Here is a 9,873-nt window from a genome sequence, read left to right as displayed (position 1 = left end):
TTGCGGGTCGCGCATCAGCATTGGCCCTGAAGATGCATGGGTGCGAGCCTTCTCCTCTGACCGCCTAGCCAGAGACACCTCTGAAGGGCACAGTGACCGTGTCCGCTTCGCCTCATGCTTGCCGATGGCGTCCAAGCTCGTGGTGCGCTTCCTCGACGCGGGCACATCGCTGCGCCTCTCTGCCTCCTGCCCACCGGTGATAGACGTGGCCTCAGGCTCACAACGCTCCACCAAGGTTGCAACGACCTCCTGGCCCCTCTCATCCTTAGAGATCATGTCATCACCCATCTCCGTGGGATCCTCTAACTCGAGCTCCGACTCGACATCGCTTCTGTTTTCCCCGGCCCACACACGCCGGGCGATCTCCATCTCCTTCTCATGCTTCCATCGAGCCTTCTCGGCTTTCTTCTTCTTCCTCTCAACCGTTGCTTCCTTCAGGGCAGCCTGCCAGGCCACACCCTCTGGCCCCTTTGAAAGATGCGGTCAGGACTTGTAGACTTCGAGTCCCTATGAAACGGATGACTCAAAGTCAAGATACAGGAGAGCAAAAGGGAAAAAGAACACAGAAGTAAAGAGAGGGGAGCATACCAGATTGGACTGCTACAAGGCGTTGAGAGCTTCCGGCTTTCCATCAAGGGTCTCTTTAGCCGTCAGTTGTAGCACCCGGTCAAGATGACTCCAGACCTCGTCATTTGCCAGCTCCTCTAGTGATGCATGGTCGGGGTCCATCGAGCTGCTGTACATCCACATCGGTCGCATCCTCTTTGCTAGTGGAGCGACCTAACAGTGGAAGAAGGTGTGGAACACCCGCACCCCATCAAGGCTGTGCCGCACTAGCTTCTAGAGTTCTACCTCGGTAATCTCTAGCTTCTTCTTCTACTAGCTAGTGGGCCCCACGACTAGCTCTCCTGCCTCTCTAGCCTTCTGCCAGTAAAAGGTGGGAATGGCGCCTCCATCGGGTTCCTGATGTATAATCATTCCCCATGCCACCCTCGATTAGAATCATAGGGGGTGTATGAGGGGTACGGGCCCGATGTGCTCGGTTTCTTCTATAGTACAAAGCCCCCCACTGACGCAACCCTGAGCGGCTTCCCCTCCGACAATGCTCGCCCAGAGAACATCCATCGGAAGAAATCCACGTGCGGCTCCATCCTGAGGAAGGCCTCGCACACAGTGATGAATCCGGTGATGTGCAGCACCCCAGTCGGATTGAGGTGTTGTAGCTCTAGGCCTGACTCATTGAGGAGCCTGCATAGGAACCAATGCGTGGGGTATCCTAACCCGCACTCATGGAAGGTGAGGAAGGAGACAACCTCGCCATCCCGTGGTCATGGGAAATCCTCCCCCACAAGAGCCCTCTAGTGCGCCACCTTTTTTGACGGCAGCACCCCCTTCTCGGCGAAGGCGGGCAGCACCGACTCCCTCATAATGGATGACCTCTAGCTTGACATTGCGCTCTGGATTTGTGAATGGGTCTGTGAGCTTTCTCCTCTCCCTCACTCTCCCCTTTCTTTTTTCTAGGATCCGCTACGGCACACGAAACGCTCTCGGCAAGAAGGAAGGAGGAGAGGAAGCAGATGCGGAATAGGCAAAGGATTGCAGCGAGCTCTCCCTTCCCCTATTTCAAGAGGAGGCGCAATAGTTGGGGAAACACAAGGGATTGGGGCAAAAATACCTCTCCCTCCCCCCATGCAATGCGAATGGGAAACGATGGGACACGCCCTGATCGATGGGATGCACCCTGCCCGATGGAACGATGCCTGGTCAGACAGGACATGGCCTAGATATGGCCCACCACTATCGCACGCCAGGCACGAGAAACAAGGTGGCCTTCCGCCTTCCCAGACAGGACTTAGGAAGGCCCAACGATGAGATCTCCGCCCAAGAAAGATCAACGGGCTTCCTGAGTCGATCGGACGGCTCAGGCGAACACCGAGAGATAGGTAAGGAGCAGAGGGACGCCCCATGTGGGCCATGCCGACTCCGTCACAAACGACGAGCGTGGATCCTGGTCAAACATATCCAATAGGAGCTCCTAAAACCCCATCACTCGAGTCATCAAGGTAATATTACCAACCCCCACTATTTCTTTATATGATCATTCATTCATCTGCTATCATTCATACATTTATGCAACGCATTCACACATTCATCTATGCACACATTCATTCATTCCAAACATCTGAGGCATCGCATATATAGTTAAATGCATCACAACACTTTGTGTTGCGTCACGAAGCTGTAGTTGCCTCATTCAACATGAGCAATGATTGACTGGGGTTCGAAGGCCGGCCCACGAAGGGCTCGAGGCCGCCTCGCGTCAAACAGAGCTAGGGGAGAAAATGCAGATGAGCCCCGAGCATCCCTCGCACAGTCTGCCCCAAAGCAGACAGGGCCATCTCAACCTTCTCATTCAATCCTTTCCTTGAGCCATGCCCACAGAATCTCCATCGAGGGGAGGCTAGCGGGCCACCTGGGTCGGTCTCTGAAATGACCCAGGCATCTGCTGGGACATGGGTTAAGGAGCAGTGGAATGCCACATGAGGGCTATGCTGACCCCGTCATGAACGACAGACCCAGATTTCACTTGAACGTGCCCATTAGCGAGCTCACCAATCATGTCACTCAAGCCATCGAGGCAAGTAACGTTAGCTCAGCCCCTTAGGTTGCGAGAAACCACGGATGGGGTAATGCACGAAAACTCAAACCGACCCCTACCGAGCCCAACAGGGCTTAGGGGCTCAAGACGCCCAACACCTCAGCTACGCCTGGATCCGCGACTCTAACTCGCCCGATCCCTCAGCATGCCTGATGCCTGGAGCCACAACTCTGACTCGCCTGATCCCTCGTTGCGCCCAGCGCCTGGATCGTGACTCCAACTTGCCTGATCCCTCGTTGCGCATAGCTCCTACATCCAAAACACCTCAGCACATCCAACGCCTGGATCCACGACTCTAGATCACCCGATCCCTCGTTGCGCCCAGCGAATGGATCCACAACTCTGGCCTGCCCGATCCCTCGTAGCGCACAGCGCCTACATCCAAACGCCTCGGCACGTCCGATGCCTAGATCCACGACTCTAGCTTGCTTGATCCCCCATTGCGCCCAGCGCCTGGATCCACGACTCTGGCTCACCCGATCCCTCATTGCGTATAACGCCTACATCCAAACCGCCTTGGCACATCCGATGCCTAGATCCGTGACTTTGGCTCACCTGATCATTTGTTGCGCCCAGTGCCTAGATCCACGACTCCAGCCCGCCTGATCCCTCGTAGCGCACAATGCCTACATCCAAACACCTCGGCACGTCTGATGCCTAGATCCGTGACTCCAGCTTGCCCGATCCCTTGTTGTGCCCAGTGCCTAGATCCGCAACTTCGGCCTGCCCAATCCCTCATAGCGCACAACGCCTACATCCAAACACCTCGGCACATCCAATGCCTAGATCCATGACTCCGGCTCATGTGATCCCTCGTTGCGCCTAGCGCCTAGATACACGACTCTAGCTCGCCCGATCCCTCGTAGCGCACAACGCCTACATCCAAACGCCTTGGCATGTTCAACGCCTAGATCCGCGACTCTGGCTCGCCTGATCCCTCGTTGCGCCTAGCACCTAGATCCATGACTCCATCTTGCCCGATCCCTCATTGCACACAGCGCCTACATCGAAACCGCCTCTACATGTCTGACGCATGGATCCGTGACTCTGGCTTGCCCGATCCCTTATTGCGCCCAGCGCCTGGATCCATGACTCTAGCCCACCCAATCCCTCATAGTGCAAAGTGCCTACATCCAAACACCTTGGCACGTCCGATGCCTAGATCCGTGACTCCGGCTCACCCGATCCCTCGTTACACCCAGTGCCTGGATCCGTGACTCTGGCCCGCCCAATCCCTCATAGCGCACAACGCCTACTTCCAAATGCCTCGACACGTCCAACGCCTGGATCCACGACTGCGGCTCGCTCAATCCCTCATTGCGCCCAACACCTAGATACGCGACTCTAGCTCGCCCTATCCCTCATAGCGCACAGCACTACATCCAAACGCCTCGGCATGTCCGACGCCTGGATCTGTGACTCTGGCTCACCTGATCCCTCGTTGTGCCCAACGCCTGGATCCACGACTCTAGCTCACCCGATCCCTCGTTGCGCACAGCGCCTACATCCAAAATGCCTCGGCACGTCCGACACCTAGATCCACGACTCTGGCAGGCCCGATCCCTCGTTGCGCACAGTGCCTACATCTAAACGCCTCAGCACGACAGATGCCTGGATCCATGACTCCGGCTCACCCGATCCCTCGTTGCGCACAACGCCTACATCCAAACTCCTCGGCACGTCCGACGCCCGGATCCACCACTTTGGCCCACCTGATCCCTCGTAGCGCACAGCGCCTACATCCAAATGCCTCAGCATGTCCGACGCCTGGATCCATGACTCTAGCTCGCCAAATCCCTCATTGCGCCCAGCGCCTAGATCCACGACTCTGGCTCGCCTGATCCCTCATTGCGCACAGTGCCCACATCCAAATGCCTTGGCACATCCGCCGCATAGATCCATGACTCTAGCTCACCCGATCCCTCATTTCGCCCAGCACCTGGATCCACCACTCTAGCTCGCCAGATCCGTCGCTATGCCCAGCGCCTGGATCCATGACTCCACTACGCCCGATCCCTTGGCGGTCCCATGGCTACGCCCGACACCTGGGTCCGTGAGTTCATCTTGCCCGATCCGTCGGCTGTCCCTTGGCCATGACCAAATGCCTAGAACCACGCTCCTGGAAATGATTGGTCAGAAACTAGAAAGAAGAAGCTGCACCCACCAAGATGTACGCACACATGCCCACTGACAAAAAACCCCCAAGTGATTATGCCCGAATCACCCAGGGGCTCGGGGGCTACACCCGCGAGTGCGCTCGCGTGCACCCGCCGTCAAGACAAAAATTCCCCAGACGATTCTACCTGAATCACCTGGGGGCTCTTGTCTGGTTCATAAACCCGGGGCCCTCATGGACCATCTTTCCAAAAAAGGCTCAGCCCAGTAGACAACGTTGCGAATGACGCGCAACTCCTGGGCCGGCCCAAAAACCTAACGACAGGCCAGAAGGGCGATCCAAATCTCTGACCGAAAAGGCCTGGCCAAGAAGGAACGACACCCGCTTCCGACTCTGGCCTACCTCTCTGATCGGAAGGCCTCACTTCTGACTCCGATGAAAGGTCCTAATATGGCTAGAAGGGGGGGGTGAATAGCCTATTTAAAAATCTACAAATCAAATAGAGCAATTTGTTTAGTATGACAAATAGCAAAATGCAAACTTGTTCTAGCTCTACAAGGGTTGCAAGCCACCTATCCAACAATTCTAGTTGCAATGATTACTAGGCACACAACTTGCAAAGTTACTACTCACTAAGAGCTCTCAAACTTGCTACTCTAAAGAGATCCACTAGAAGAACTTAAATTAACAAAGCAAGCTCTCAAATCTAATTACACTAACGAGCTTGCTACAACTAGTTTGCAAGAATGTAAATGAGTGTGTAGGATAATTATACCGCCGTGTAGAGGAATGAACCAATCACAAGATAAAGATTACGCCAATCACTGGGAGAATACAAATGACAAGAGACAACTGATTTTCTCTCGAGGTTCACGTGCTTGCCAACACGCTAGTCCCTGTTGTGTCGACCAACACTTGGTGGTTCGGTGGCTAAGAGGTGTTTCACAAACCTCGTCCACACGATTGGACACCGCAAGAACCTACCCACAAGTGAGGTAACTCAATGACACGAGCAATTTACTAGAGTTACCTTTCGGCACTCCGCCGGGGAAGGTACAACTCCCGTCACAATCACCGGAGACAGCCACGAACAATCACCAACTCATGCCGATCCTCCACCGCTGCACCAAGCCATCTAGGTGGTGGCAACCACCAAGGGTAACAAGCGAAATCCACAGCGCAACACAAATACCAAGTGCCTCTAGATGCAATCACTCAAGCAATGCACTTGGATTCTCTCCTAATCTCACAAAGATGATGGATCAATGATGGAGATGAGTGGGAGTGCTTTGGCTAAACTCACAAGATTGCTATGTCAATGAAAATGTGCAAGAGTTAGAGCTTGAGCTGACCATGGGGCTTAAATAGAAGCCCCCACGAAATAGAGCTGTTGTACTCCTTCACTGGGCACTGATCGGGGTGATCGGATGCTCTGGTCATATTGACCGGACGCTAAACCCAGTGTCCGGTTGCCCGATGCCAGCCACATGTCAATCTCCATTTAATTGTGACCGCTAGATCTCAACGGTCAACAGTTGATCGGATGCTCCAGCACAAGTGACTGGACGCTAGACTCCTAGTGTTCGATCATTTACAGTAAGCTCCCAAAGATGGTATTTCATGACCGGACGCGTCCGGTCGACCACGACCAGACACAGCCAGCGTCAGGTCAGTAACCCTGACTTCTGTGCAGCTATGTCAGCTCTGACCGGACACTGCCTTCCAGCATCCGGTTGGTCAGAGGCCCAACGTCCGGTCGCATGACCGACGCCAGGTTATCACTGCCATGCCTGACCGAACACGTCGGTCCCCCTGAGACCAGCGTCCGGTCAATTGTAAAACAACGAGACTGACCTTCTATCATCTCTATCTCCTTCACCCTTGCTCAAATGTGCCAACCACCAAGTGTATCACCTTATGCACATGTGTTAGCATATTTTCACAAATATTTTCAAGGGTGTTAGCACTCCACTAGATCCTAAATGCATGTGCAATGAATTAGAGTATCTAGTGGCACTTTAATAACCGCATTTTGATACGAGTTTCACTCCTCTTAATAGTATGGCTATCTATTCTAAATGTGATCACACTCACTAAGTGTCTTGATCACTAAAACAAAATGGCTCCTACATTTTATACCTTTGTCTTGAGCCTTTTGTTTTTCTCTTTCTTCTTTTCCAAGTTTAAGCCTTTGATCATAACCATGCCATCACCATTGTCATGATCTTCGTCATTGCTTCATCACTTAGAATAGTGCTATCTATCTCATGATTACTTTGATAAACTAGGTTAGCACTTAGGGTTTCATCAATTAACCAAAACCAAACTAGAGCTTTTAATCTCTCCCTTTTTGGTAATTGTTGACAACCCTTATACAAAGATATGAATTAAAGTTCATTTGAATCCATATTGCTTGCCCAAGCATATTTACCATGTGTAAAGGATATGGACAAGTTTCATGAACTCCATATGGTAGCAATTGCTCCCCCTACATATGTGCTAAGAGTTTGGATTGTAGCTTTGCACATATGCTTAGATAGGAAATATAGGAGACAATTTCTACCAAATGATGCTAAGGTATAAGTGATGGACCTTTGAAGTGTGATACCAATCGGAGTGCACCATTATACCACCCTTAGCACCATTAGTAACTAGACATACATAAAACTAGAATACCCCATGAGATCAACATTACAAGTAAGGGTCTAATTTCCATATGATGAACATAAGTCTAGTTATTTTAGCTAGATACCACTTGGTAGCTAGATACCACTTGTAAATTCATGGGAAAGAAACCATTTTATGACCTATGCATGCTAGATTTTCATTTCATCATTCAAATCTACAATTAGCATATACCACACAAGCATGGACATTGAAATTTAACACTTGTGCCATGCAAGCAAACATATGAAATGCACATTCAAATGCACCATACAAGTTCATGAGCTTGCTCCCCCTACTTGTGTGCCCAAGATTTTAATTTATCCCTTTCCTTTGTCATACTCTCCCTCTTTGTTGTCTTTTCACCATCTTAGTACACTAATATATCTTTTGTCTTTCTCCCCATGTACTAATATCTTTGTTATTTCTCCCCCTATCACTTATCTTTGTTTCTCTCCCCCTTTGTCATCAATGACCACAAAGGCTTAAAGTATGGATATGTTCAAATTATAGATAGGTTGGGGTGAAACCATATGAAATGAGGATCATTTTCCAATTTTGTTCAATCTAGATTACTTGCAAAAGAAATTTAACTCGGTTTGATCCAAGGACAAGCTTCTTCACATCTCCAAACAAGGGTTATCTTGTACCATGTTGAGTTAAACACTTATAGCTCATTTTATAGATCAAACACTAGGTGTACAAGCCCACAAACATGTCATATGCTACCACTAGATCATTTCAAACCTACAAGCAATAGTGGTACCATACAAGCATTAAATTCATTTGATTTTCATGAATGGGCCTATTCAAATGTGAAATATATCTAGATGCACTAATCATGTCCTTAGCTATGATGTATGCCATGCCAATCAACTTTTACCTTGGATTGCTCGAAGGAGAGGCATGTCATATAAATTTGAGGGTGCATCAACACATATTGGAGAAGTCAAGTATGTTCAATTCATTCCTTAGCTTGCTAAACCTCTTTTCATCAAGTGGCTTGGTGAATATGTCGGCAAGTTTATCTTTGGTGCCCACACTCTCTATGCAAATGTCCCCTTTTTGTTGGTGATCTCTAATGAAGTGATGACGGACATCTATATGCTTTGTTCTTGAGTGTTGAACCGGGTTGTTGGTGAGTTTGACAGCACTCTCATTGTCACATAGCAATGGCACTTGCTTGATCCTAATTTCAAAATCACTCAAAGTAGCCTTCATCCAAAGTAATTGAGCACAACAACTACCGGCCAAAATGTACTCCGCTTCGGCGGTTGAAAGTGCTACACTATTTTGCTTCTTTGATGATCAAGATACAAGTGATCTTCCCAATAGTTGACATGTGCCCGATGTGCTCTTTCTCTCAACTTTGCATCCCGCATAATCAGAGTCTGAATATCCAATCAACTCAAATCTTGCTCCTTTGGGATACCACAATCCAACATTTTGTGTATGCTTTAAGTACCTCAATACTCTCTTTGTTGCTTTCAAATGACTCTCTCTTGGTGAGGCTTGAAATCTAGCACACATGCATACACTAAACATCACATCCGGCCTTGATGCCATCACATAGAGTAGGCTTCTAATCATAGACCGATACATCTTTTGATCCACTATGTTGCCACTAGCATCACTATCCAAGCTTCCACTTGTCCCCATTGGTGTACTAATAGCTTTACTATCATCTATTCCAAACTTCTTGAGCATGTCCTTGATATACTTGCCTTGACTCACAAATGTACCATTCTTCATTTGCTTGATTTGAAGACTAAGGAAGTAACTAAGCTCTCTAATCATAGACATCTCAAACTCACTTGCCATCATCTTGCCAAACTCCTCACAAAAATCTTGATTTGTTGACCCAAATATGATATCATCAACATAGATTTGCATTACAAACAAGTCATTTCCAAGCTTCTTGGTGAAGAGAGTGGTGTCAACCTTTCCCATCTTGAATCCCTTAGAGAGTAGGAAATCCCTCAATCTCTCATACCATGCTCTTGGTGCTTGTTTCAATCCATACAAAGCCTTTCTCAACTTGTAAACATGGTTGGGTTTCTTTCCATCTTCAAAACCGAGAGGTTGCTCAACATACACAAGTTCATTGATGTACCCATTGAGAAATGCACTCTTCATATCCATTTGATACAACTTGATGTTGTGGACACAAGCATAGGCTAACAAGATCCTAATTGCTTCCAATCTTGCAACCGAGGTATATGTTTCTCCAAAGTCAAGACCTTCAACTTGAGTGTAACCTTGATCTACTAATCTTGCTTTGTTCCTTATTACTATCCCATCTTAATCTTGCTTGTTCCGAAAGACCCACTTGGTTCCAATCACATTATGATTCTTAGGCCTCTCAACTAAATCCCAAACTTGGTTTCTTGTGAAGTTGTTTAGCTCTTCATGCATAGCATTGACCCAATCAACA

The sequence above is a fragment of the Miscanthus floridulus genome, chromosome 2, assembly GCF_019320115.1.
Source record: "Miscanthus floridulus cultivar M001 chromosome 2, ASM1932011v1, whole genome shotgun sequence".
NCBI lineage: Eukaryota > Viridiplantae > Streptophyta > Magnoliopsida > Poales > Poaceae > Miscanthus > Miscanthus floridulus.
This window is presented reverse-complemented; position numbering follows the sequence as displayed.